Below are 27,925 nucleotides of genomic sequence, written 5' to 3'. Positions count from 1 at the left end.
CGAGGAGACCCGGGGGTCCCCGGATAGAATGGCTCCCGAGGAGACCCGGGGGTCCCCAGATAGAATGGCTCCTGAGGAGACCCGGGGGTCCCCAGATAGAATGGCTCCTGAGGAGACCCGGGGGTCCCCAGATAGAATGGCTCCTGAGGAGACCCGGGGGTCCCCCGGATAGAATGGCTCCTGAGGAGACCCGGGAGTCCCCAGATAGAATGGCTCTTGAGGAGACCCGGGGGTCCCCGGATAGAATGGCTCCTGAGGAGACCCGGGGGTCCCCAGATAGAATGGCTCCTGAGGAGACCCGGGAGTCCCCAGATAGAATGGCTCCTGAGGAGACCTGGGAGTCCCCCGGATAGAATGGCTCCTGAGGAGACCTGGGAGTCCCCGGATAGAATGGCTCCTGAGGAGACCCGGGGGTCCCCGGATAGAATGGCTCCTGAGGAGACCCGGGGGTCCCCAGATAGAATGGCTCCTGAGGAGACCCGGGGGTCCCCGGATAGAATGGCTCCTGAGGAGACCCTGGAGTCCCCAGATAGAATGGCTCCTGAGGAGACCCGGGGGTCCCCAGATAGAATGGCTCCTGAGGAGACCCGGGGGTCCCCAGATAGAATGGCTCCTGAGGAGACCTGGGAGTCCCCCGGATAGAATGGCTCCTGAGGAGACCCGGGAGTCCCCGGATAGAATGGCTCCTGAGGAGACCCGGGGGTCCCCGGATAGAATGGCTCCTGAGGAGACCCGGGAGTCCCCGGATAGAATGGCTCCTGAGGAGACCCGGGGGTCCCCAGATAGAATGGCTCCTGAGGAGACCCGGGGGTCCCCGGATAGAATGGCTCCCGAGGAGACCCGGGGGTCCCCGGATAGAATGGCTCCCGAGGAGACCCGGGGGTCCCCGGATAGAATGGCTCCTGAGGAGATCCAGGGGTCCCCAGATAGAATGGCTCCTGAGGAGACCTGGGGTCCCCGGATAGAATGGCTCCTGAGGAGACCCGGGAGTCCCCGGATAGAATGGCTCCTGAGGAGACCCTGGAGTCCCCAGATAGAATGGCTCCTGAGGAGACCCGGGGGTCCCCAGATAGAATGGCTCCTGAGGAGACCCGGGGGTCCCCAGATAGAATGGCTCCTGAGGAGACCCGGGAGTCCCCAGATAGAATGGCTCCTGAGGAGACCCGGGGGTCCCCAGATAGAATGGCTCCTGAGGAGACCCGGGGGTCCCCAGATAGAATGGCTCCTGAGGAGACCCGGGGGTCCCCAGATAGAATGGCTCCCAAACTAAAATGGCTCCTGAGGAGACCTGGGAGTCCCCGGATAGAATGGCTCCTGAGGAGACCTGGGAGTCCCCAGATAGAATGGCTCCTGAGGAGACCCGGGGGTCCCCGGATAGAATGGCTCCTGAGGAGACCCGGGGGTCCCCGGATAGAATGGCTCCTGAGGAGACCTGGGAGTCCCCAGATAGAATGGCTCCTGAGGAGACCCGGGGTCCCCGGATAGAATGGCTCCCAAACTAAAATGGCTCCTGAGGAGACCTGGGAGTCCCCGGATAGAATGGCTCCTGAGGAGACCCGGGGGTCCCCAGATAGAATGGCTCCTGAGGAGACCCGGGGGTCCCCGGATAGAATGGCTCCTGAGGAGACCCGGGAGTCCCCGGATAGAATGGCTCCTGAGGAGACCCGGGGGTCCCTAGGTAAAATGGTTCCTGAGGAGACCCGGGAGTCCCTAGGTAAAATGGCTCCCAGACTAAAATGGCGGATCTGATGCCATAACAGTCATTAAGAACTTTGTGGACTAGAAGGCCCCACCACACCCTTAGCTGGCTCCGTGGGTGATTCCATCACCTAGAGGTGACGCAGAGGCTGCAGAGACTGCCATCGGGTTTGTCATCTGCCCATGGGGCTGGCTGGGCCGCAGATGTTAGATTCCTTGTCAAGGGCTACCAGCTTCAGCTGAGGACAAGTAGCAGCGCTTTCTCCCGCCCACCCCACAGCACAGGTGGGCACCTGGGGGAATGGCGGAGGGCTGGACGGGGAGTGGTCCAGTGGTGGTGTCTGTGCTGAGCTCCGCGGTCCAGAGCACTTGGGTACAGGTGCCAGGACTGAGGAGGTCACGGGAGCCCAGCACTGCCAGGGGATTGTTGGCTTCTCAGGGGCCCTGGGAGGCCCAGTGGAGAGTGAGCCTGGACAGACATGTGGCTGGCTGTGCCTTGGCTTAGTGCCACAAAGCGCAGGGGACGGCCAGCAGCCTCCTTCCTTTCTGGCGTGCTGTTCCCTTGGTAACCAGGCCGAGGACCGGAGCACTGTCTGTGCGTGCAGCAGACCCAGCCGTCTCCCAGATATTCCTGGGATCTCTCTGTTTGGGGGTGGTGATGGGCACCCCAGGTTCCAGCCTGTGGTTTCCCTCCCCCTCTTGGATGGCCTCCACCCTGCCCTGAGGGGGCGCCCACTGGGAGCTGCCTGCTTCCTCCTCCTCCTGGAGTGGCCTCCGGGAGCTGCCAAGGCAGCGCTGCCCAGGGCGGGCAATAGTGGAACCGGTGAACAGTCATCGGCCAGCGGTGTGGGCATGGCCTCTTGGCACCGTCCCTCAACCCCAGCATTGCCGATCTCTGCCCCCGACCACAGGGCTTCCTCCTGGGCCGGCTGCTCCCCTGTGCCCACCTTCTCCCCTCCTCATCTCGCGGGGCCCTGCCTGTCTCCTTGGCCCCCTGAGCTCACCGAGAGCCATCTTTCTTCTCTGGCATTTCCTGGAGGGGCCTGAGCAGAACTGCACCCCAACAGGAGGGCCGAGTGCTGAGCCTCGCAGGGACCGAGGTGCTGTCCCCCTGGCTCCGTGCTCCTGAGCAGGACCAGGAGCAGGCACCTCCTCTCACTGCCATTTGTCTTGGCGGCTGTTTGGGTCCACTTGCTCTGAACAATGCCGGGGCCGGGCACCTCGTCCACCCCAGACACGCCCCTCAGGACTGCAGGCAGAGGTCTTCCACTGAGGTGCAGGCTGTCGGGCGTCCGGGACGGCTCTGCCTGTCTGCAGATGGAGCCTCCTCACTGTGGCCTGGCCTGGCTGAGAGAAAGAGCATCCCTTCTTACACCGACACAACCGTCTCCTCACGGCTCAGGACCTGGTCGCCTCCCAAGGCCCTCATGAGACCACAACCCTGAGAAAGAGGATTCCATGTAAGACTCAGACCGCGCAGAGCTCACACTGCTGTGCCGTCACTCGGATCCACAGTCCCCAGGACTTGTGAATCCGGGGGCTCTTTCTCCTGCTCAGCCACGAGGGGCGGGGGCTGGGGAGGCCGTGGCCACTGACCTTCCAACACAGTGTGTGCTGTCCAGGGCTGGGCCAGACCTGTTCCTCACACCCACTTCTGGACCTGGGTAAGCAGAGGCTCTCACCAGCTGTTCCTCAGAGGAGCATTCCTTAGTGACCGTGGGAGAGGAGTGTGGGGGTGGACATAGCTGCACTCAGGGGCCTCCTGGAGAGGGTCCGACAGGTTGAGCCCACTTCTCTCTCGCTGGGTGAAAGTCGGTTCTTGTAGAATGTCACCTCTCGTTGATGATGGCGTAGCTTCTCACTGCATGTCAGCTTTGCCCACATCTCTGGTGGTTGGAGATGGCCGCGCTGGCTTCCTGTGGGGTGACCTGTCTCTGGAACAGAGATGGTGGGCTTGGCTGCCTCCTTGTGCTGCAGCCTGCGTGGAGCAGGACGGTGCCCAGCCCACGGCCTGACGCATCCTGCCAGAGCCCATCTGACAGCGGGTAGTGCTCTGGTGTTCACAGGCACCAGGGCCAGGTGGAGCCGGGGACGGGCAGCTCAGGCCCCTGTTTTCCTCTCTTTGTCCCTTCTGGAGAGGAGACTGGGGCCTGGACCCTCCACCACCATGTCTGCCAGCCCCACTGCCTGAAGAAGAGGGGCTGACCACGTCTGCAGGAACCCTCAGTGTTACCGCTGTTGACCGGTGACGAGTCCTTGCTCCCCGATGTTGAATAACACCAAAGAAGCACGCCGAGGCAGGGTCAGAGTAGAGGTTAGAAATTTATTAAAGGACAGCAGAAAAGACTTCTCCCGGAGGAAGAAGGGGACCCAGGAGGTGGAATCCAGTTAGCGGGCAAATGTGTTCCCCTTTTTATAGGTTTGGTGATGGAATGTAGGTGGGAAGGCCCGAGGGGTGGGATACGGTGGGCCAAAAGGGCAGGAAGGACTTTTGGGATGGGCTTATCACTTCTCTGGGATGGGCCATCTCCAAATCTGTTGGGGGCTGTTCATTAACACTTCTTTGAGGTGGACTTTGGCCTAGGGCCTTTTCGGGACTTCACTGACATTCCATGAGTTGTCCTGGGTTTTCCCTGAGTCGTTCCCAGCATGGCCTCCATTTTAGATTTCACTCGATATTAGACCCGATTTACCTAACTACACTGACTACCTAACTTTAAATCTGGCTTCATCAGGACGGCTGTGCTCTGCCCACAGGGGGAGGTATCCAGGGTCACCAGGAACCTAGCAGCGAACGGTTCTTGGTTCCTATCCCCGAGGGTCCACCACCACACTGGGAGGGCTGCAGCTCAGGTCCTGGCTGGTCACCGAGCCCAATGCGGGCAGGGAAGCTAGCCTGGACTGACCCAGGGCTCAGCCTGGACTCTGGGCCAGCTCCTCACAAAGGCCTGACCTCTACCACAGGAGAGCTGCCCGCAGCAGCACGCGCCACACCTCTTCAATGGCTAAGTCGGAGACATCGATCCTCAAAGGACAGGCTTCCTGCCACCGTGTCCTGCCATCTGCCCCCTCAGAGGGACCTTCCTGCTTCATTTCAAAGCACACCCAATTATTTATGCACAACGACCTGCAGCATCTGCAGTCACAGGCAGCACCAAAAAACAAGAGTCCCCCTTGGGATGGAAGGTCAGAGGGGCCTTTTAGAGGAGCCCGGGCACCGAGGGGTGCTGCTCTCAGTAGATGGAGGCCTGCCAGACCTTAGCATCCCTTTCAGCACCCTTTTTAGCTCAGAATTGTGGGGTGCCGGCTTGCTATTTCATTAACATTCCATCTCCCCACTGGTATGCATCCCAGGCATCTTGGGGTCGTGAGGGTTCGAAATCCCCCTGGAGCACTGACCCAGGACACACGAGGCCACAGGAAGGGGACAGAGTCCAGAGTCGCAGGTGGGATGTGGGAAGGGGCATCACAGGCAGCTGCGCGGCATGGGGCTGGGGTGGAGAGGGAGGCCAAGCTGGAAGCAGCAGCAAAGGCGCCTGGATTCATATGCTAAGGAGCATCCAATTTGGCTTTAATTGGTGTGCAGGGAAGTGCTCAGCTGCGGGGCCTCACTGTGGGGCGCTGAGCATGAATAGCTGCTGAGAGAGAGCCCTGCAGAGTGCAGACAGAGCGGTGCAGACCTTGGGCAGGGCCTGGAGAGCTGCTGTGGGACTGTGAGGTTACAGGGTGACCCTCTGAGCGCAGACCCCAGGGCTGAGTCCCAGTTTCCAGCCTGCCACCTGGGTGTACCTCAGCGTTTTCCTCTGTGCCCTGGTACAAAGGCCTGCCCCACCCCCACCCCATGGTAGGGACTGTGGGGCCTTAGCCTGGGCCCAGGGCGGCTCTCAGCGCCTGTACCTAGTGTCCCTGCATTGTGACCTCTGACTGGGGACCTCCTGAAGGGATCTGAGAAGGTGCACTGCTGGGGCCCGGGACACTCCCAGGCTCCCCCTCAGCCCTGCTGCTCTCCCTGCACAGCAACCCTGGGTCCTACTGGGCTCAGCAGGAGGGACCCCAGGAGGGAGGAATGCTCCGGGTGACACTGCAGCTTTTCTACTGGAGCCACTAAAAGGAGGACGCCACGGCCCGTCCCAGGCTGCTTCCCAGGCAAGCCTGCTTGGGGACCAGCCAAGTCCAGTCAAATCGACTCCCCGTCTCTTCCCAGCTGAGTGCGAGCTGTCCATGTGCACAGCCGGGCTCCTGGCCAAGAGACACATGGGAAGCCGTCTGGTCGGGGGCTCTGCTTTGTGTGCTCCCAGTCAGATATCAGTGACGGGTGGTGGAAGCCAGTGCCCAGTGCGGCTCTCGCGGCGAGGGGCAGGGGCTTTCTCTGCAGTGTTTGAGGAAAAGTGCTGAATCCATGGTGCCAAAGTGGGCGACAGGGCTTCAGTCCAGGGAGGTAGGAAAGCTCTTCTAGAGGCTGAGGATCGGGGCCCCAGGCAGGTGGGAGCCTTCTCCTGCAGCTCCTGGCAGGGCACTCTGGTTTGGAGTGTTCCATGGTTCACACGCCTCAGCTTTTTGAAGTTACTGAACCGTATTCTACTAATGTGACAAACGACGTCTGAACACAGGCTGAACCGTGAGCTTCCGAGGGAGCCCGTCCCCATTCCTGACTCAGGGGAGGCTCCCTGGGGACTGCGGCTCCCTCTCTGCCCAGCACCCTGGGTCCTCCCTGGCTGTTTCCTGAGGCTCCAAGACACAGCAGAATGGCGGCCTGTGTGTGGAACATCCAGGTGGCATTGAGCGGGCCCGTCCCTGGAGGCGGAAGGGACCAGTGCTTATCAAGAGTGGCTGTCCCTGGAGGCCTGGGGTGCCCCCGCATGCTTGGGATGAGGATGCGAACGCCGGTTGGGCCAAGGCCTGCAGGCTGGCACAGCCCCCGCTCGGGCAGGACCACGCTGCGGCCGTCTGTCTGGCAGGGCTGAGGCTCTTGTGACAGTCGCTGGGACAGGGCCCAGGCTTTGGGCTTCGGCCTTAGTGAGCCTGCTGGTGCTTTGTCTCCTGCTGCTCCAACAGCTGGTGCCTGCAGGCGAGCCGCCGGGTGAGCCCACCAGCAGGAACCATGTGCTCCACAGCTGGGGTCCCTGGGCAGGGCCAGGGCGAGAGAGAGAGCCACAGGGGATAAAAAGCTCCCTGCCCTTTGTTCCACACCGGCCTCGCCTGTCCGTCAAGGGGAGGGACCAGAGGGCTTCCCTGGGTTTTGAGAGGTAGGCAGAGGCCTTGGTCTAGGGTCTCAATGCCCAGAACCCACTTTTAAATGACGGACTTCGTGTGGCCGGTGCCAAGTCGGGTGGAGAGTCCATTCAAGCTGCCACAGGGAAGGCCTCCTACCAAGTTTGTGAAACCAGGGTCCTTCAATGTCCCCTCTAACACCACCCACAGTTTCCGCCCTACTCCCTGTCCTGTGCCTCTCTGAGGTCTTCCCTTGGCAGTGATCAGGATCGGTCACCAGGCTGCCCCTCCCTGGCATCCTGAGCTGCTGGCTCTGCCATTGCAGCTGACTGAGGTCAAGCGGCAGTGAGGGCACCGTCCACAGGCCTGCCCTCTTGACAGTGAGACCCAAAGGAAGGTGGGCAAGACGGACATTGGCAGGGATCCGTCCAGAAGCTACCGCCGAAGGATTCTCTGCGCCTTGGGTGGCAAGGCCCTCCTGTCCTTGGTGGGGGGGTGCAGTGGCAGGATCTGCACAGCTTGTGCTCCAGGGCAGTGTGGGGCCCGAGGTTGCCACGCCGGCCCAGGTCGGAGCAGACTCAGCTCCCACTGCTCCCGAGATCACCAGGGCTCTGTAACCTCCCAGGGCCCGTGTCCGCAGGTTCCCTTGTGGGGTGGTGACACCAGCCTTCTTCACAGGTGGCCTCCACCCAGTTCCCTGTGAGGCCGAGTCTGAGGACTCATGGTTCTGCCGTGATCCATTTCAAAATTGCCACTAGCTGAAAGATGGGCCCAGACTCCTTGGTGGCTCTTCAGGGAAAACCAGTACCCATCCGAGTGGTCCGAGAGAGGCCCCCTTGCCTCAGAAACAGTGAGGTGGGACAGGGGCTCAGGAATCCAGAGATAAATGGTAAATACAGATCAATAAAGATCCATGACCCACACTTTCCAAATTAAGGCCGACCAGAAGGCAGAGTTAAAACCTGAGCGCACGTCAAGGTCAAGGGGAACAGCGGGCTGCCCTGGCGAGGTGCGAGCGGCACCGCTGTGACCTCCGTATGGCGTGCTCACACTCGCGGTGCACAGAGGCACGTGCCCATTTGTCCTCCCACCCCGTGGATGAAGGCTGGGGCTTGGGGGACCTCCCTGGGGGCTCCCCAGCCTGGGGTCGCAGGGAAGGGGCTGGGAGAAGGGAGGCCAGGCTCTCTGTGGTGCTGGTCAGCAGCTCAGACCTCCTGCCACCAGCAGGCAGCCTCCACAGCAGGGTGGTGCAGGATCCTGGTGCCCTCTGAGCAGTGACCCGGGCTGTGGACCCATCCCAAAGCCTCCCCAGGAAAGCGTCCTGGGGCAGATGTGCTCACGTGACCCACGGCCCCCTTGGCCCACGACCTCCCCCAGGCACAGCGTGGACCAGGTGCAGACGTGGTCACCGCGGCAGCTTGGCACGCGGGGCTGGCTGGGGGCTAAGGATTCTGACCACCTCTTGGAAGAGAGGGGAGGGCCTTCGGGTTTTCAGCTGGGAGAAAAAGGAGAAGAGGCACGTGGGAGACCTGGAATCCTGTCCACGGAGGGCCAGCGCCATCACAGGAGAGGAACAGGGAGCCGAGGAGGAGGACTAGGGGGAGGTCGGCCTCTGGCAGGTGCTCCAGCTAGACCCCGTATGGGGAGTGACAGGAAACCTCTCCAGAGCCTGCCAGAGCTGCTGGACTCAGGCAGACACCCCACGAGATCAAGGGCGGTGCAGGGGACCCAGGGAAGTCACATTTCCCAGGGTGCTCTCTGCTCCAGGGTGTCCTTGGGTCAAAGAGAAGGAGACTGGGGCAGGGCTATTGGTGCTCATGTCCTGTGCTCAACAAGCCGCTGAGCAAAGGTGTGGAAATGCCCTGCCTGTGGCCAGCGTGAGGTGTGGCAAGAGCCCCAAGCCTGGCCAGGGCCTCTGGACACGAGTCGGCCCTCTCACTGCTGCACGCCCGGGCTTGGGCCAGCGGCTGGGCCACGGTGGGCCTCTCCTCTTGCCACACAGTGGGCCCAAGGGTAACGGCACTTACCAGGACTGAGGGAGGTGTTCTAGCTGAGGTCCTGGGCAAAACCAGGCACAGACTCGGGCTCATGCACCAGTGTCCACGGTGGCCCCAGCACCGTGTGAGGCAGGCTCCTGAGTGTGGCTGGCAGAGGCCACGGGGCAGGCGGAGGAGAAGCAGTCGCCTGCTCTTCTCCAAGCTCCTTCCCAACGAGGTGAGATGGCCATCGGGGTCCTTCGCCTTTCTCCTCCCTGAAGCACTGAGGTGGGCCAGGTCCATCCCGTCCTGGTCCCTTGCTCTCTCCTGACCAAGCCGCTGCCGTGAAGCTCCCCTCGCGGGAATCTCGTTCCTCTACAGAAACCTGTCAGCAGGACGTGCCCTTGAGGCCCAGGGGAGCCACCACCCGACGCTGGCTGGAACGTCCAGCTATTCCCCTCTTGGGCGCTCACCACAGGCCAGTGTCCCCTATGGGCCTCAGTACCTGGGCCTCCTGGCCAGGCAGGTCAGTGGTAACAGCAGTCCAGTGGGAGGGCTGGCTGGCATTCTGGGTTGTGACAGCCTGCGTGGACGGACCCTCCCAGCCAGGGCCTGGTGCGGCCACCCTCTCAGGCCACGTCAGCATGGTCATGGTGCCGCTGGCCCCGAGGACCTGTCACGCTGCAGCTTCTCGGAGGGAGCAGTGTTTCTGAGGCCTGGAGGATGTCAGGTTCCGTCCTGGCAGACTGTGAGGAGGCCTGGGCCTGGGCTCCCCGTCCTGTCCTGGACACCACACCATTTCTGTGGACGTCCAGGTCCAGAGTGAGAGCAGGTCTCCCCGGCCTTCTCAGGCTGTTCTTGGCTTCGCCACCCCACCCCATCAGGTCTTGACAGCAGCCAGGCTTGGACTAAGGACAAAAATCTCACATGCCCTGGGGACAGCCTTGCCTCCCTGTGCCCATGTGCAGGCCTCGTGGGCTGGTGTGGTGTGGGCTGAGGTGAGACTCACCAGCTGACTCTGCGTCTGGGCACCCACTGGGCCAGCTCCTGCACACAGGTGACCTGGGTCAGGGCGCAGACAGTTGAGACAGCTGGTGCCAAGCTGCAGGGCTGGCGAGGCCCAGGACTGGCTCAGGGTTCTCCTCGGCCACTGGCCTGGCCTGGGCTTTCTTCTGAGGTGGGGGCTACCCTTGATGGGAAGGGGCCCCCTTCACAGTTCAGCTAGCAGCTCAGCTGGCCTCTGTGCCTGCTTTCCGTCCACCTGGAGCCCAGCCCAGGGCCCTGGCTGGAAGGGGAAGGCACTGCCTTCACCCGACTCTCAGGCTCCATCCCGACCCCTGCCCAGTGTCCGAGGGACTCTCGGTGGCTGCAGCCTGAGCCCACTCTCGGCTCCTGTGCTGCGCTCATGGCCTGGCTGATCCCCTCTTCCTGCCTCCCACCATGTGCCAACACTTTGCTTTCTGGAACACACAGGGCTTTAGGAAGTGTGGCCTGGGAGAGTGCCCTCCCCCTCTGGGCCCGCCACCTGTGGTGAGGGTCCTGGGCCCAGGGCAGGCGCCCTGGGCCTGGGTCAGTCCTGGGCAGAGGGCTGCTCGTCCTCTCACCCTGTTCCTGCATCGTCCCCTGGGGAGCTGGGAGCTCCCTCTCCATGCTCCAAGCTGCAGTTACGTGTGTGTCTGCCTTTGTCCCCACAGGCACTTGTCCTCTGAGCTCTCCCAGGTCAGCGCCCACAGCTCGGCTGACTTTCACTCTCTACAATTCTGTGCATCATGCAAATGCTTGAAAAAACAACCTTGCTGAATGGATGGTGGGTCGGTTCAGGATTCTGTGCTAGCTGTTCCCAGCCCAGCTTGTGCAGGAAAGCAGGATGCGGAGGTGAGAAGAGGCTGCTCCGGAGGAGTGAATACAATGGCAGCATCAGGGAAAAGCTGTGCGTGCAGAGAGACAAGGGGCCTGTCCATGGCTGTGCCTCACTGCCTTTGGTCATCTGCTCCCAAAGGATAAAACTGGCTTGACCTAAAAATGCAATGAAAGATAAATGTTATCTCATGCTGCCTGGAGCGTGGTTCTGGGAACGCAGGAGTGCACTGACCTTTGATGAGGCAGCCGAGGGCAGGCAGGCAGAGCGGGCTCCTTTGTCAGCGGCTGAAATAAACAGTCATTGTCAAGATAAACCAGCAGCCCTCCTCAAGGCAGGAGCCGGAGTCCGAAGTGGCCCTGGGTGGACGAGCAGATGTCCAGGTGTTAATTGAGTCCTCGGAGCAAAGCCCAGGCTGCTGCGCCTCTCGCCTCTCGGCTCAGAACAAAGGGTTTGTGCAGAGCATCAGAGGGTCATCTGCATCCCCTTTGTCTAGATGCTCGTGTTTATAGAACACTGCGAGGCACTCAGTGCAAGCCTTCTGGATGGGTACCCTTATCTCTCCTCAAACACTTATCCTTTCTCTATGGTGACAGCACCAGAATCCCTCCTTCCAGCCTCTGAAGCACCTGGCCCAGTGTGGCTCTCTAGGTCCCCTCCTTCCCCCTGGTGCGGCCCTGCAGCAGCTCACTGCATGGAGGAATTTGGCCACAGAAGCAGGACACGTCCCCACTTCAGGATGCAGGACAAGAGGCCACTCTGAGATGCTCCGAGGTCGATTTAGGACAAATGGAGGTACGAAGGCTCCTCCACAGGTGGCCCCTGAGGCTGCTGTCCAGAGGCTGAGCCAGGACCAGCTCAGGGCTGAACCCTCCTGCAGTGCAGAGTCCCTGGCTGCTGTGGGGGCAGAGCCCAGCTGGACAGGCTCAGCAGGGGCCGGGGGAGCACAGTGCTGTGGTGCAGTTCAATGTCATCAAGCACATGCCTTCTGCAGTGTCACACCGTCCGTCCCAGAACGTCCCCACACACTGAGTCTGTGCCTGGGAAACACCAACTCCTGCCTCCCCGCCCGGCCCCCAGGAGCCGGGCCACCCGGGACCTTGCTGAGTAGAAACACAGAGGTCCTCAGTGACAGGCTTGTTTTCACCCCATCCTGTCCTCGGGCTTCGCCTGTGTTGCCGCACGTGCCAGGCTCCCTGTCCTTCAGCCTCAACAACCCTGCTGTGGGGCAGGCTGAGGGTGCACTGGGCCCCGAGTCCACTTGAGAACTTGAAGAGTGCGTGTCTGGCCTTTCCGTGATTATTTCCTCCACGGTCTCCAGTGATCCTGCCTCTGGTCCCAGTTGGACGTCAACAAAAAATAACAAAATATGAATGTTCCATGTAGCCGGAGATGTGAAGAAGGGGTGGCCGACTCCCGTGGGGTCTTCCCGAGCATCTCATCACCTCTGAGGGTCTTCCCAGTCCTTTTCCACCAGGGGAGGCAGGTCCATGTGAGCACAGCCCTGTGGGGGCAAGTCCTGGCAGGTGCCCGATCCAGACAGGTGCGTGGAAAGGAAAACCAGGCTCCCCTCTAACGCCACACTCGCCCGAGCTTCTGACCCTGGCCCTGGTGGCAGCCGCTGTCCTAGAAGTCCCCTGGAGAGAGTCAGACCCCCAGGTTGAGGGCTGTCTCCCTCAGGACTGCCCCCCTTCAGACACCAGCTGCACCCCAGGGCTTCCCGGCCCCTCACCCAGCTTAATCCCTGGTGCAGAAGGGGTGTCACCACTGCTGTGGTGGCTCGGGCTTTGCAGCTGTGTGGGGAAGCAGGGACAGCGTGCACCCCTGTCACCCCACACACCACGGCCTGTCCACTGCGCGGGCCTCGCTGGCTTTGCTTCCACTCCCTCCTAGGGAACAGGTAGCACCGGGCTCCCAGGGAACACGGGCAGGCACATCCTTGTGACCAGTCCCTCTGTCCGCCACTGCCAGAGCTCAGAGAAGCTACCCCGAAACCACAGTGCTTCCTTCACACTGAGCAGTTGCATCAAATGGAGACCAAAAGGCCTCGGACTCCGGCAGACACAGGGATGGGCTCCAGGGGCTCCCAGAGCAAGGGCGGGGGACAGGGGGGCAGGAAGAGGGCCTTTCCTGGAGCAGCTCCGGTCGAGGTGCGCACAGCCCAGCGGTATTGACAAGATAGGAGGGAGAAACGCAGTGCACCTTCAGGACGTCACCCCCCGCATTCTGCACAGACAAAATGCTGAGAGGACATTTCGCCTCGATCCCTGTCCTCCTGCAGGCAGCCTGAGCTGGCCTGGTTCCCCGGCACATGGGTGCTCATGCAGCCACTCACTGTGCATGTAGGCACACACTGCGTCCCAGAGGTCCATGTGTGCACACTGTCACATACATATGACATACATAACACCCATAGGCCAAGCCAATGGAATCCCAGGGACTCAGGAGGCTGAGGCAGGAGGATGACGCGCTCCAGGCCAGCCTCAGCGACTGAGCAAGACACTGTCTTGAAATAAAAAAATACAAGGAGGGCTGGGCATGCAGCTCAGTGGTTAAGCGCCCAGGTTCAATCCCCACTACCAAGAAAAAGAAGAGTAAAACAAAAACCATGTATAACACACGTGTTGCACATTCTGCACTATGAGCATGTGTGTGCATGTGTGGGCACACATGTGGATGCACACAGTGCACACAGGCACACAGACCCACAGTGTGCCCACGAGCACACGTACCCACACGTGCTGGGGTGTGGGCCTGCAGCCTGCTCTCCAGCTCTGCTCCTGCCTCCGGCCACTGTCCTGGAATGTCCACCCTGATTGCATATGGCCTCCCCCACACCTGTCCCCTCGTGGGGTGCTCCTCTTGATGCAGACCCTTGAATCACCTCTGGTCCTCACTCACATGCCTCTGACAGCAAGCTGTGCCCACCACGTCACTGGCCGTTTCTGGGTGCTTGTGGGAGACACGGCTGTTTGGACCCAGTCACGGCATCTGGGTTCGTCAGACCAAGGTGTCTGCGGTCCACGTTACCCCGTCTGGAAGGCTGGGTTTGACCCCAGAGTCGTCCTCTCTGTCAGTCGGTGGACCCCGCCTCAGAACCCAGCCGCTGGATGGTCGTCTCCCTGTTGGAAAGGGTCTCACGGCTATGGGGAGGTAGTCGGAGCAGCTGGTGAAGGGTCAGCCTCCAGCGCATCCATGGAAGGGATTTGCACCCTAAGGAGGAGACCAGCTGGGAGCCTCAGGGCAGCAGAAACGCTGGCCACAGACTAGTGGAGGCGGGAGCCAGGGGTGGGCAGTGCTGGTCTGTCATGGTCCCTCCCGGTTGTCAGCAAACAGCAGCATGGGCAGACTGGCACGGGGTGGCTGCCCTTCCTCGATGCCACTCACTCTTGGTTTCCTCATGCCAGAAAGGGGTCCGATGGCCTTTGCCTTTGTTATTTCTGGATGTCACCTGCTTCCAGAGACATTTGGTAGGCATGAATTCGAGGCAGGCTGGCCCCTGTGCCATCGACTTGGCAGGGACCGCACTGAGGGCAGCATGTCAGCCCGTGGTGTTTTGTTGGAGGCCTGAGCTGCCCGAGAAGCAGATTATCCTGAGGATTGACCAGGAGCACTTGACACTGAGCGGTGTCCTCAGGCCCTTCTGTTCTGAGTCAGGGTCTCCCTGGGCAGCCTTGAGCTCGGGTCCTCCGCTCAGCCTCCTGGGTCATGGGATGACTGGTGGCAGAGGGGGAGGGGACTTGGGAGCACAGGCCCACGTCACGTAGCTCTGCCGTGAAACCAGTCCACATGCCAAGTCCTGGTCACCCCAGTGAACGGGTCTCTGCGGGGCCTCTCCTGCCCCTTCCCTAGCTGCTCCTGACTGCGGTGCCTGGAAGCTAAAGCGGACATCTCCCCCGACTCACTGTAGCCCCTTGTGACACTGAAGTATCACTGTGACCTTGGCCTCCATGTTCCCACCAGAGCCTGTGCTCCTTGGGGTCAGGCCTGAGCCCTTGGGGTGTGGACTCCCACGCCCTGCACCTTGTCACCTCTCCTCGGGGGTCTCCACAGAACCACTGCCTCCATGCTCATGGGTGCACGGTGCTGAGTTTCCTGAAACCGGATGCTCAAGGCACACGTCTCCACGGGTGGGCAGGGCATCCCTGAACCGTGGTGACTGTCCTTCGGCTGGCTCCTCCTCAGGATATAGTCTGAAGCCATCCCCTCGGGTAGCCTCAGCCCCCGTCCATGTCAGGGGCAGGTGGGCTCCCCTGCCAGCCTCTGTGTGCGAGGCAGCTTGCTCTTGCGAGCCTGGAGTGTCGGGTGATTTGTCCCAATCCTCCCAGCAGCTTCAGCCGCAGGGTGGACGTGCTGTCCTTCGAGCACCCAAGAACCAAGACAGGCACGGGAGGAAGTAACTGCCGGATGGTGCAGGCGCAGCAGCAGCTCTAAAGGGGCTGTGCAGTCTGGACCCAGCGGGGAGCAGCAGGGGCAGCACCGGGGCACTGTCAGGACCCCACTGTCCTGTCCCGTCTGTGCTGGTGTCACAGAACGGCCCGCTCCTTCCATTAGCTCTGACCAAGGACGCCAAGAATAGTCCACCAGGACGGTCACCCCCACATTGGGTGTCGCAGGGGCTGGGGAGGCTTGTCACCCCTCTCCCGATGACTAGGGAGACCGCCAGCCCCGTGGAACCTCTTCTCAGAGCTGCACTCTGAGAGGCGCAGGAACAATGGACTTTCCTGGCTGTTCACGCAGCCACCGGGGACATGGAGGGTCCCTGCGCGGGGATGGGCGCCAGGCAGCGGAGGCTGCACACAGTGGGTGTGTGTGGCAGCAGTGCCGTGTGTGCATGGCTCTGTGTGTGCGCGGTGTGTGCTGTGTGGGGTGGATGTGCACCTGTGAAGGCAGTGGTGTGGTGTGTGTTGACATGTGTTGTGTGTGTGAGCATGTGACAGTGGGTGTGTGCATGTGAGATAGCGATGTGTGTGTGTCTGCATGTGTTGTGTGCTGGGTGTGTGTACCTGTGGTGGGATGTCCACATGTGTTGTGTGCTGGGTGTGTGCACGTGTGGTGGGATGTGCACATGTGTTGTGTGCTGGGTGTGTGCACGTGTGGTGGGATGAGCACGTGTTGTGTGCTGGGTATGTGCACGTGTGGTGGGATGAGCATGTGTTGTGTGCTGGGTGTGTGCACGTGTGGTGGGATGTGCACGTGTTGTGTGCTGGGTGTGTGCACGTGTGGTGGGATGTGCACATGTTGTGTGTGGCATGTGTGGGATGACGGGACAAGAGGCCCTCCCAGGGACAGCTGGCGGGTCTGCAGTGTGTGTCTCCACCTGGCTGTGGGGTGGCCTGTCCCAGGGCCGTGACCTGGAGCAGTGGTGTGTTGCCCTCCCTGCCAGTCCGCTGGGCTCTTTCCTGGGCTGGGCCCCGGGAGCCCGGAGCTCGCAGGCCCCTCTCCCAGGAGCAGGGACGCGCTTTGCCTTTTCCTGTGAAGTGGTGCAGACCTCCGCAGGGGACTCCTGGTGTCGTCTGTGGGCTGCAAGCAACCCCCCACTGCGGCCCCTGCCCTGACCTCATGGGCACATTCTTTCCTTCCGCTAGGGAGAGTTCTGGAGGGTTTCCAGGGCTTGACTAGACCAACCACAGCGTTTCCAGGCTACTGAGGTGGCACCGGGGCTGGGCTGGGGCTGGCACTGCAGCTCGTCTGAGGGCCAAGCTGCCGTGGCCCGTGTGTAGACCCGAGTTAGCTCTGGGGTCCCTGAGCAGAGTGACCGAAGACATGGGCAAGCAGTGCTTGATGGGTCAGCTTTGACACTGGTGACCTGATGCCCATGCACCCGCTTGCAGGCGGCATGAGGGTTAGGTGAGCTGTGGACCTGCCCAGCACGGCACCTGGGGGCCCTGGTGCCTTCCACTCGGGGATGCTGAGTCTGCCTCTCTTGCCATGAGCCTGGGTGGGCGCGGCAGAGCGGACCTTTCCTGATGATGGTTCATTGCTGAGCCTCAGAGCCACAACTCTTGTCTCTCAAAACTCAAGGTGGCATCCGGGGACACAGCAACGCAAAGTCGTTGTCATACTGCAGAAAACCAAGAGCCAGCTGCAGCTCTGGGCCCTGCCCTGGAGGCCTGCAGGGTGCACTCAGCAGGCCCCCGTTCCTGGCTGAGAAGCCCCTCCAGGGGAACGGGTGGCACCCGTGTTTCAAGAGCTCCATTGTAGCAACAACACTGGTGTGTCCAGACAGCCCTGCTCCACGTGCCTGGTCACCCAGGGAGGGCATGGACCCGCCCGGCGAGTAGGACTTGGCTCAGAAGTGTCTGGAAGTTCTTTTGGAAATCCCCCCAGAGCGTGCTTATTTTGGCTCTGTGGCTGGACAGTTTGCTGTAGACGTTCAAATGGCTCTCTTGTTACTTCACGTCACCGCCCTCCAGTGTCACTTCAAACTCTACAAATAGATGGCAGTCATTTGGAACTTTTCGGGTAAATATAGAGCTGGGTAATGTAATTATTGATGAAAACAGAAATTAGACTGGCTCTTAGGCAGCTCACACAGCCCTGGGGCAGGTCCAGCAGGGGCTTCCCAAGCTCTTTAAGCACTGGGTGGGGCAGTGTGAGCCAGCCGCTCCCTGCAGCACCATGGGGACTGTGGGCTGCTGAGGGGGACTCAGCCTCTCAGGCCGTCTCCCCCTGCAGGGCCACGGGTGCACAACCACAGAATGGGGCCCTTCTCCAGAGGCCACGTCCCTGCCCAGCCCAGCCCCCGCAGCCCCGGCATGTCTGGCAAAGTGACACAGGTCTCTCAGGACTCAGGAAGATTTCCAAAGCCACACAATGGCTCCTTCACCCAGGATCCTCGAAACTTGGCTGGGATCACTCCCTGCCCAGATACCAGGAACTTTATTTTTAGATTGGGGGAGGAGGTGGAGAGACGGGCCAGGAAGAGCAGATCTGGCACATATTTTAAATGTGGCTCTCCAGAGGGAGAAATCATATGTGCACTATATTGACACACGCATGCACTTTCACAATTCACAATACAAGTGCGCACACACACGGCACTGTACCCCAGGTCCACGTCGCCCACCCCGTCCCACAGGAGGCTCTGAGTGACCTCGGCCAGTTCCGTGTCTGCAGACGGCATCTGGGCATCACCACAGGCGGCCACCCAGGAGGCCACTGGCCACCTTCTCCACAGGCTCTCCCGAGACCCGGCACGACCTCTCCAGGTTTCTCCCTCACCTCATGCAGATTACATGGGTTAAGAGGAGACCTCCTTCCGCTTCTGCAGCCCTGGGGTGGTAGCAACACCATTTTAGCTTTTGCGTAGCCATAGCGATGGGAACAGCATTCGGTTGCATCCCTTCTTCCTGGCTGCGGTCACAGTGTGTGTGAAAATCCTCCCAAAGTTAAGCCTCTCCCCAGGCGCCCAGTGGGGGTCAGGCCAGCATGGGTAGGCAACACCCTGGTGAGGTCAGGGTTCCGCAGAAGAAGGAAGCGTCCAGATTTCCTGGACTCATCTCAGCTTGGGACGGTTTCACCCATGATCGCCGTCCTGCCCTCCCGCAGGAAGACGAGCGGCGTGTCGGATAGGCGTCCTTCTCTGGAAGAGTCCTGCTGGCTCCCAAAACTGTTGGGTGGGTTTGGAGCTACCAGAGGAAGGCCACCTTGTCACTCCCATCCAGCTGAGGAGGTGGACCGAGCGGAGGGCCAGTGGGAGCAGAGTGCCCTGTTCAGCTCGTCCACTGTCCTCGCCGACACCTCCGCTGGCTGCTGAAAGGAGCTCCAGAGAGCAGGAGAGGAGCGTGATGATTTCCACTCCGCACAACCCACTCTGGCCCTCCGGCTCCATCTGAGCCACCTGGGTCACTCTAAGCCCTGACTTCCTCTTCTGGGTAAGCACCAGCCACAGCTCTGGTGGGGCTCAGGTTGTCCCCTTGCCTCTGTTAGAATTAGTGGGGTTTGATTCTAGTCCATGCACAACACACAGGTGTGTCCCTGTGTTCTGTCAGTAGGTGAAAGAAGTCACAGTGGGCTAGCAGAAACAGTGACATGCATCTCTAAATGAAAGCCGTTCTGCACCGACTGTATGCGTTATGTTATGTAGCAACGCGATGCAGGATGCACAGCTGCACTTCACCTGTGGAAGCCTCGGCCTCTAGCTGAGTGCAGTGCTGTCCTGAAGGACCCAGGAGGGGACTCACTTTGCACGAGGCACAGAGTCTTCCCAGACAAGCTGCAGTGCCGCTACCCAGGCAGGAGCTCATGGTGGGTGGGCATGCCCCAGCCCTGAGGTCCCAGTCAGTGAGGACTGGGCTTGGTTGCAAGAAGGGACCGCATGCACACACACACATACAACATGCACACACGTGCACACACACATGCACACATGCACACACATACATGCACACACATACATACACACGGACACATGCACAACATGCACTCATGCATGCACACACACATGCACACACATGCACATACACACACATATTCTTCTGCATCTCGTGTCCTCCACCCACAGGGCTCTTTGTCTGCGACAGGCTGCCAGGCACTTCATACCCTGCTGAACTGAGGGCACATGGAGTGTGTCTTCCTGGGCACTTCTCTGTGGCAGGACCTAGAAACACAATTGTGTCCCCAGAAGCTTTGCAGTCACCTGCTCACATAATTAACTTTTGTACTTAGACTAATTTACTTGAATTTCAATGCTACAAAATACAGAATGGATCCTGATATCTTTGAAAAAGAGAGTTTTAAAGGCAGTGAGCCCCTCCTGCCCTCTGTCTGTTCTCCTTCTTGCCCTCCTGCTTCTCTGGAGCGGCATCTGTTCACCGGGGGCAGCTCCTGTGCCTCTCCTGTGTTGGTGTGTGCGGTGGCCGGGAGGGTGTGTCTTTCATAGTACTTCATGTTTCTCAAAGCACCCTGAGGCTTGCCCCAGATGCGTGGGAGCTGTGTGAGTTTAATTATAGTCCATCAGGGCTGGTTAATTTTTGCATAAATAGCATTATTTGTTTATATTTTCCTTTTAAATACTGTATCTAGCAAGTTGCAGAAAAGCAGGCAAAATTTTCTCTCCAAATATATGGGCAGCTTTGATTCTGCTTGTTTGCTTAATCTTGTGAACTTACTTCAGTCAGCTCTTCTGAAATGACACGTAAAACAGCACGGAGCACAGGTGAAGCTGCAGAGGTGAACGGGCTGACCATCTTGACAGCCGTCACTTCTTGAGTGATCATGCAGGCTGAGGTTTGTGCTTGCTCTGAAAACCTGATCTAATGCATTCTCTTCAGGAGCAGTGGACGAGGAAAGACCCAGAGAGGGGTGAAGTAGCACACCCCCAATCACACAGCTCTCACAGGAGGTGCGAACCAGGACCCAGGTGTCCTTGTCTCAGAGCCTGAACTCTGACCTCTATCCAGAAAGTCTTCATTATTCACTTAAAGTAGATACACCTAAAGATCCAAAGCAAACAGGGCTCCAGGATCCAGAATCAACAGGGACATGCAGCCTGGTTTCAGGAATTCTCTCTCAGAACGAAGGAGGCATGAGAGTCAGTTTATTCTCTCCCATATAGAGCAAGATTAGGTTTTCGTTGTGATTTCAACTGAGCAGAAGCAAGCATGACTCCAGCGCCTGGGGGTTCCGTAGAGCTTTCTCGTGGAGTATCACGCAGCACGAGCCCAGTTCGCCACTGGCATCTGTGCCAGGGTGAGTCTGCCTGGCAGTGTGGAGTTGAGCCCACGCAGTCTTGGAAAACTGTGGACGAATCTTCAGGAGGTCTTGAATCCTGAGGACAATGTTCCCCCAAGGGGCCAGACCAGTCTCTCTGCTAGCCCCCTCACTCTACGTATGAGGGAACCAGGGTCCAGGAGAGGTCAGGGACTGGCCCAGAGCACCCCATGTCCACCAGGCTCCAGGCAAGAGCCAGAGGCTCAGGCCCACAGCCATGCTCCACAGTGCTCGGTGCCAGGGCCACACTGGGTAGACCTGAGAGCGGACAGGGCGAGTGCAGCCCAGGCCCAGGCTCTGGAGGCAGCCCCTCAGGGGAAAGGCCCTCCTCCTGTCCCCTTCCCTGGCTGTTCTCGGCTTCTGTGCCCTCTGCCCCTTGGGTGACCTCCCTGTGGTGTCAGGTCTGGGGCTGTGTGCTCAGCTCCCCAGGGTGAGGTCGTGCCTCGTTGCCTCCTGTTCTCAGGGCCCGGCACACCATGGACAAGTGGCCTTCAGTCAACTCTGTTGCTCTGAAGCCTCCCTGGCTGGCACCCTCCCTGCAGCCAACAGCAGGCCTGCCTGGGCCTGGGGCCTCCATGTCCCACGTCACAGCTGGAGGGGCAGGAGGTCTTCAACGGCACCGAGCCTGGCCTGTCTGGCCACAGTGGAGTCCAGCAGGGGCCCTGCTCCTCCACAAAGCTCTAGGGTGGCCAACTGACCCAGTGGACCTGGCGCCCCTGGGGCCAGCCTGGGCTGCACTTCAGTCCTCGCGGCAGAGTGGGCTTCCGCTCATCTAAAGCGTGCCTGGGGCCTGTGTCAGGAGGCCACCCGAAGTGCCGGACCCCTCCCCCAGGTCTGCGCAGGTGTTAGTCTCGGATGATGAGTCCTCAGTCGCCTTCCCGTTGCTGTGCTGTACCACAGTCTGCTTCCTCTCCTGAGGACACCCTAGTGCCGCCCCAGTGGGCACTCCATTCTGAGATGACCCTGCGGAGGGAGGCCAGCGGCAGGGCCCTCTGGGTGTGTGCTGCCCTGGGTCAACCCATTTCAGAACAATGGCCCCGGCTCAGCTTCCTCTGACTCAGCATTTGACTATTTCTCTTGGTCATCACTTTGCGTGGAAGAGTGGGCGGGTGCTCTGGGAGTGAGTGTGTGCAGTGACCCCGAGAGGTCACCCAGCCTCCCTCTCATGCCCTCCTCTGCTGCTCTAGGAAGGGGACAGGCCGTGTACCCGGCCCATGGATTCCCCCTGCTTGCTCTCTACTCACCTGGGAAAGTGTGTCCTTCACTCTCTGGCCTTCATTCATCGACAGCTGGTGTTTTTCTAAGGAGTCAGTGTCTCTGTGTGTTATCTCTCCCATATCTCTTAGTTTTGAAAAATGATTCTGGAGTGTCACTTTGACATTGGCTTTGAAATGACAATGTGTACAAAGTACCCTGCATCAGGCCCGCTAGGATCTCAATGTCATCCCGAGAAAGTCCTTAACGCCAAGGTGGACACTTCCTCTCTTACCAAGAGATGAGCTCCTTTGTTCTCCACCAAGCGGTCAGGGCTGGCTTGTTTTGTATGGCAGGAGCATTTTCCCTGGCCCGACCAAGAACAGCTCGTAAAGGGAAATGCTGTCCATGACAGAAAGCGTGACTCAGACCTGCTTCTCTGTGGCTCGACTTTGCAGCCCAGTGGTTAAAAGCTTCTGTCTCCCCCGATTCACGGCTCTCTTCAGCAGCCTCTCCTCCACCGGGCTCAAAGTCCCTCTTTTCTCTTCACCGTGCTCAGGAGCCAGGAGGAGCCGGTAGACCCAGCCAGGTCCACGTCCTGCACTCCTGGTGCCACACTGGTTCCCGAGGTGGTCATGTGGGAGAGACAAGCAAGAGAGGCCTCTAGCCTAGGGCGGGCCGTGCAGTGCTCCCCGTAACTAGTGAACTTCACCTTCAGGGCGGGAAACGGGAAGTCCTCTGGACTCCGGAGAGGCTTGGGAGGACGCAGAACAAACCACCTGGCTAGTTCAAGTGGACACAGGCCCGGAGAAAGTGGAGGGAGGTTCAGAGTGGGAGCTCCTCACCCGGGGCTTCAGTTGAGAGATGCTCCATGTTGACATCTGCACTGCCGTGGGCTGGGCTGTGTCCTCCCACCATGTGCGAGGACATTCCCCCTCCGCCTCCTTGAGCGCTGGCTTGTTGGGAAACAGGGCCTTGGCACTGCCATCAGGCTGAGGTGGGGCCTTCGGGTGGGCCCCCCCGGAGTGGCTGGAGTCCTGTAAGAAGTGTGAAGTGCCATGAAGATAGGCACTGGGCAGGGGCCAGGAGACATCCGAGGACAAGACTGGCCGTGGTGCAGCTCCCGGAGTCACGCGTGAGGCAGGTCTCGCCTGTTGATGCACCCGGGGCGGGGCAGCACCAGGGGAGGGAGCCCAGAGAGCCCTCCTCCGCCCCGCAGGTGTGCGGCTGCACGGACACACTTCAGGTTCTGGCTCCCAGAACTGAGGGAAGGAAGTCCTGCCGTCTGCAGACTCCTGGTCTGGCCCTGGGAAATGCAGCAGGTCCTCCAGTGACCAGTCAGACCCTTCTGGAAAGGACCCAGTGACCGACGTGCAGCTCCGGCTGTTCTTGTCGCCAACTTCCAAAGCTGAGAAAACAATACTGAGCGCCAGGGCCCAGGCATGCAGGACCCCAAAGGGTAAACCCCTGGCGCGCTGGGGCTCAGAGGGACGGGACAGTGCCCCAGAGAGCCTGCTCTGTTCTTGTGACGTCGGCGCCTTCTTCAGCCCACCCTGAGAGCGACACTGGCCCTGCGCCTGAGGACCTGGCCACGGGCCTGGAGACTCTGCTTCTTGGTGGTGGGGATCTCGCCTCCTCCCTCCCTGAGTTTCCTTCTTTCCTTTCCTCCCTCCCTCCCTCTTCCTCTTTCTTTTGTATGGGGGCGGGGGGGGGGGTAAGCCCAGGGTCTCCTGCACTCTATGAAGCCCTCCACCACTGAGCTGCACCCCGTCCTTTTGCCTTTTATTTGGAGACAGGGCCTCCCTAAGTTGCTGAGGCTGGCCTTGAACTTGAGATCCTCCTGCCTTCGCCCTGGCAAAGCTGGCATTACAGGCGTGCACCACCACGGAGCCCGATGCTAAACAGACTTCCACAGAGCAAGGACTGGTGTGAACTCCCTCCATGCTCCATGGGCCTTCCTGTCTGGGTCAGGCCGGCCTGGCCCCACCCTGCTGGAACCTCCCAGCCTTCGTGCTTCTCACCCACGCCCTGAGCTCCCGGAGCCAAGCCTCGAGCAGGTCTCGCCTGCTGATGCAAACTTGGGACTCTTCACGCCAACCTTCTGCAGTGAGGGGGCACACACCCCATCAGGAGGCAGGTGCCCAGCAAGGCCTGGGCTGGGGGAGCTCTGCACACAGCTCTGGGCGCAGGGAGTGGGGCCCGTTCCCTTGTCTGACTTGGGGACGGCCGCTGAGGGCTGCTGAGAGTCCACAGATCCATTTGTCTGACTTGGGGATGACCGCTGAGGGCTGCTGAGTGTCCACAGCGTCTGCTCACCTCTCCCCATTCTGTCCTGTAACCAAACACCAAAGGTACAAAATGTCAGTCTTTTTGGTCGTTTCTTACCAAAAGAACCCTGGGAAGCTCTCTACATGCTACAACTAAAAAATAAAGAACGTTTTTGTTTTCAAATAGCCCAGATGCCTTGGGAACCCTCCGATCTGACACTGACTCACTCCTTTGTGAGGTGCTGGCCACACTTACTAAGTGCTTACTGCTTGCTTCCTGTGCTGAGCACTTTTCCTTTCTATTCACAATAGTCCTAGCAGGTTTGTTGTCACCATTCATTAACAGACAAAAACACGGGCTCAGGAAGGTGGAGCCGAGTGTCAGGGGTCGCCTGCTGGAAGGCTGAAGCCCAGATGGTATGCTGTGTGGACAGGGCACCCTCTAAGGGCCTCTGCACGGCCTTAGCGCCCAGGGCTGTATACAAGCTCTCAGCCAGCTCCACGCAGACTCTGCTCACCTTCTGCAAACCAGGAACTTCTGTCGTTCCTGGGGAGGGGCAGAGCCAGGACCGTGATGGAAGGGATTCTAGCTCTTCTGACTTTGTAGCTCACTGGGCAGGGGAGGAGCTGTGGCAGAGGAGAGAGTGATACTGCAGGAAGCTGCTCCCGGGGGACCTGCAGGTGCTGTGGGAAGGGTTCTTGGCCCCCACTTCTGTGCCCCTGTCTCCCGTCAACAGGGCTCCTGCCTGGCTTTTCCTATGGAGCAAGCAGCTCATCCAAGTGTGCAGGTGGCTGTGGCTCCTGGAGAGCGCAAACAGCGAACGTCTGAACCCTTAGTCTCTCCACGCAGTCAGGCCAGAAGGGTCTGGTGGTCCACGTTCCAGCTGTGCAGGAGACCAGCCTGTGTGCAGAATCCCTAACCACCCTGGAAGCCAACCTTCCTTATTCAGGTAGAGATCTCCGTCTCTGGGGATGTTGGAGCCCAGGGTCTCACCAGGGAGTGGTCTGCGTCTGCAGAGTCCAGGCCTCCACTCGGGCAAGGCTGGAGTCGCCCTCCAGCACAGCCCGTGGTTCTGCAGGGGAGGGTGAGGATGATGCCCAGGGTGGGACCCATGGGGACAGCCCAGGGTGGTTTCCAGCCCCTTTCCAGGGAGTGGACTCGGTCTCCCGCAGCGGGATGTCCCTCACTAAATGGTGAGGTTTTCTAGAGTGGCAAGGGCCACCTCCAGAGCTGGTGGCCACTGGACTGCTGGGGACACACGTGATTGCGGCCCTGGCTGGGCCGTGACTTGGGAGACACAGTCTGTACCCCACATTCCACCTTCTTTTGGCTCTAGTGCTTCATGAGCCCCCAACACCTCTCCTTTGGCACCCTCCCGCACGCCAAGACTCCTCTGCGTGCCTCCTCTTGGCCCAGCCCTGGCCATTCGGAAGCCAGAGGCCGCTGGGTCCCTGAGCAGGGCTCTGGGGCTTCCTTCCATCTTGCCCGTCCCCTCTCTCTTCTGTGTAGGAAGGCCAGTCCCTGTTGTGTGACCATCTTTCCTCTCATAGAGAGAAGACCCTGGTGTGTCTGGCCTGACTTTTCCACGGTGGAGTCCAGAACCAGCCCTGAGGGAGTGGTGACCGCAGGGTGACCCATGCAGGACTTCCTCCAGGCCCTGCCCTGCTCGTGAAGGACAGAATTCACCCGTCACAGCTGTGGAGGCTGCAGGCCTGGATCACGATGCTGACAGATGGGGTGTCCGCGGCCCTTGGCTGACTTGTGGGTGCTCCTTCCCGCCACGTTTTCACACCGTGACAGGGACGGGCTCTCCTCTCTCACTGGTGCAGGGTGAGGGTACGCAGCGGCGTATTCACACACGCACGTAACATAACTTGGTCAGTCTCGGGGGTCCCTTCCCAGGTGCTGATCCATCCATCAGGGCTCCACCCTCCTGACCTGGTGGCTTCCAGGGGCCCCGGCTCACACCCCCTCCTTGGGGAAGGACGCAGACGTTCCGCCCCGGAGGTGACTGGAGTGTCTTCTTGCTGACACCTTGATCTTGGACTTCCACCCCCCGCCAGTGGGAGGACAGCCTCGCTGTTCCAGGTCACTGATTGTGGCACTTTACGGTGGCTTTAGAAACACAGTCCACTGGGCATCAGGTGGCAGAGCACCTTCAGAAACTCCGACAGCACCTGGATCTCTGCTGCTGACACTGACAGAAGTCGCTCGCGGTGCAGTCCCCTGAGACACCCCTGAGCCTGTGCTCCCTCCAGGCCTCCGCTTCTCCCAGGAGGGAGTGCTTGGCACCCACCGCCTGCCCAGGACACTGCCCTGGAAAGGCGGGAAGGACTAATACGGGAAACAGGAGTCAGGTGGAAGGAGGGAGCAGGGTGAGGCCAGCCAGGACGTCACCGCCCTCTGGCCTGGCCCCTCGCCCTTGGAGCCTTGGAACCTCCTCTCTGCTCCTGCAAAGTGCTGACCTGGCCCTCAGGACTCCTGTGCTCCCAGCATCTGGGAGGGAGGTTCAGAAGGGACGTCACCCGAGGTTGGCAGGGCTGGGGCAGCTGCGGTGGTGTCAAAATTCCCAGTCACTCTGACATCACTCCAGGGCTAGACCCAGGACCACCCTCAGGGTGGCCCCGCTGAGGAGCCCCACCTAGAAGCGCCCGAGCAGGCTGCCCATGTAGAGCGGGCCGCCTCTGACCCTGACTCCAGCCCACAGGAGAGACGGGTCACCACCAGTGTGACGCCAGTGGAGACGTGAAGCAGGGGTCCTGGGTGATCTGTGACGGAGCAGGGAACGGAGCCGGGTCAGCAGCGTCAGGGGGAGCCTCCCGGGGCCTGGAGCTGCCCCTCCCCAGCTCTTGTGATTGCTCCACAGGGTGAGCCCCTCCTACGTACCCTGTACCTGCCATCCCGAGCTCCTTGTTTGTAAAGAGGGCCCCTAACCGGGTGAGCCTCAGGGCCTTCAGAACCCGGACGTCCTCCTGGTGGAAAGCCGGCTGGAGGAAGGCCAGCGCTGGTGACCGCAGGCCCGGTGGGAGGGCTCACTGCATCCTGGGCTGGGGGGTCCTGGCCGCAGCACGACCCCACAACGTGGGCCTTTGGCAGGGCTGGGAGTCTGGAATGTGGGGAGTGGCAGAGACATCCTGGAGGAATGTTGGGAAGGGCTGTTGGGGGAGAGGGGAGAGGGCGTGGGAGGAGGGCGGACTCTGGCCATCCAGCTGCTTTGAAACCTCTCCCCTCGGAAGGAGGCGGCTGAGTGTTACCAGGAAGGAGCCTCAGACCCAGACTTCTCAGGGGGCCTGGGCTCAGGGGCAGGACGCTGTTTTCCGTCCGACTCCCTGGAGCCCTGTGTGGGATTCGAGGCCTGAGCGTGGGGCTGCTGTTCTCCTGGGGGTGCAGCCGCCTCCCCCCTCCTGCTGGCCTCCCCCACCCCGTGCCGCCCTCAGCCAGGCCCCCAACACAGGTCCAGGCCTCCCTGGGCTTCCAGGTCTCTGCCCCTCTGCTCACCCTGCTCTTCCCTTCCGCAGCCTGTCTCCCTCCCTGACGAGACCCGATGTGGCCAGGAGCTGCCTGAGGCACGGGACCCTTCCTCACCCCCTCCCTGGGTGCTCCGTCCTGGGTGCTGGAGGACAGTGCTGGTCCCAGGCACACAGTCCCCTCCTGAGGGAGGGGCCCCACTTCTGCACTTACCACAGCCGCTCTGTGGGTCGGCACCTGCACACCCCGCGAGCCCTGAGCAGCGGCCACTCCTTGCCCAGCTCCGAGGGTGTTCAGGGGCACCGCTGACGAAGTCCCTCCACCCAGGTCCCCCTGAGGGCGGGCTGAAGGGAACTGCCGGGGTCCCCTCCTGGACCTTCCCTGAGCGCCCTGTAGTCTGTCGGGAAGAGGGTCCCCGCCCCGATCGCCCTGTGGTCTGTCAGGGCAGAGGGTCCTCACCCTGAGCGCCCTGGGGTCCGTCAGGAAGAGGGTCCCCTCCCTGAGCGCCCTGGGGTCCGTCAGGGAAGAGGGTCCCCGC

At 60.5% G+C, this 27,925-nt stretch overlaps 2 long non-coding RNA genes across 2 annotated transcripts; both read right to left on the bottom strand.

Moving 5' to 3' along the window:
- Positions 1 to 4,001: 4,001 nt before the first annotated feature.
- On the bottom strand, positions 4,002 to 11,884 carry LOC144365943 (uncharacterized). The gene is made up of 2 exons (XR_013424665.1): positions 10,978 to 11,884; positions 4,002 to 10,901 (listed from the first exon to the last, which is right to left on the bottom strand). It is a non-coding gene; the product is annotated as an uncharacterized LOC144365943 (long non-coding RNA).
- A 5,697-nt stretch (positions 11,885 to 17,581) lies between these two features.
- LOC120889216 (uncharacterized) lies at positions 17,582 to 27,113 on the bottom strand. Its single transcript, XR_013424664.1, has 2 exons — positions 24,437 to 27,113; positions 17,582 to 23,983 (listed from the first exon to the last, which is right to left on the bottom strand). It is a non-coding gene; the product is annotated as an uncharacterized LOC120889216 (long non-coding RNA).
- Positions 27,114 to 27,925: the final 812 nt, after the last annotated feature.

Source organism: Ictidomys tridecemlineatus, chromosome 8 (genome assembly GCF_052094955.1).
Source record: "Ictidomys tridecemlineatus isolate mIctTri1 chromosome 8, mIctTri1.hap1, whole genome shotgun sequence".
Lineage (NCBI taxonomy): Eukaryota > Metazoa > Chordata > Mammalia > Rodentia > Sciuridae > Ictidomys > Ictidomys tridecemlineatus.
The sequence above is the reverse complement of the archived record's forward strand: the minus strand, read 5'-3'. Positions and strand labels throughout refer to the sequence as shown.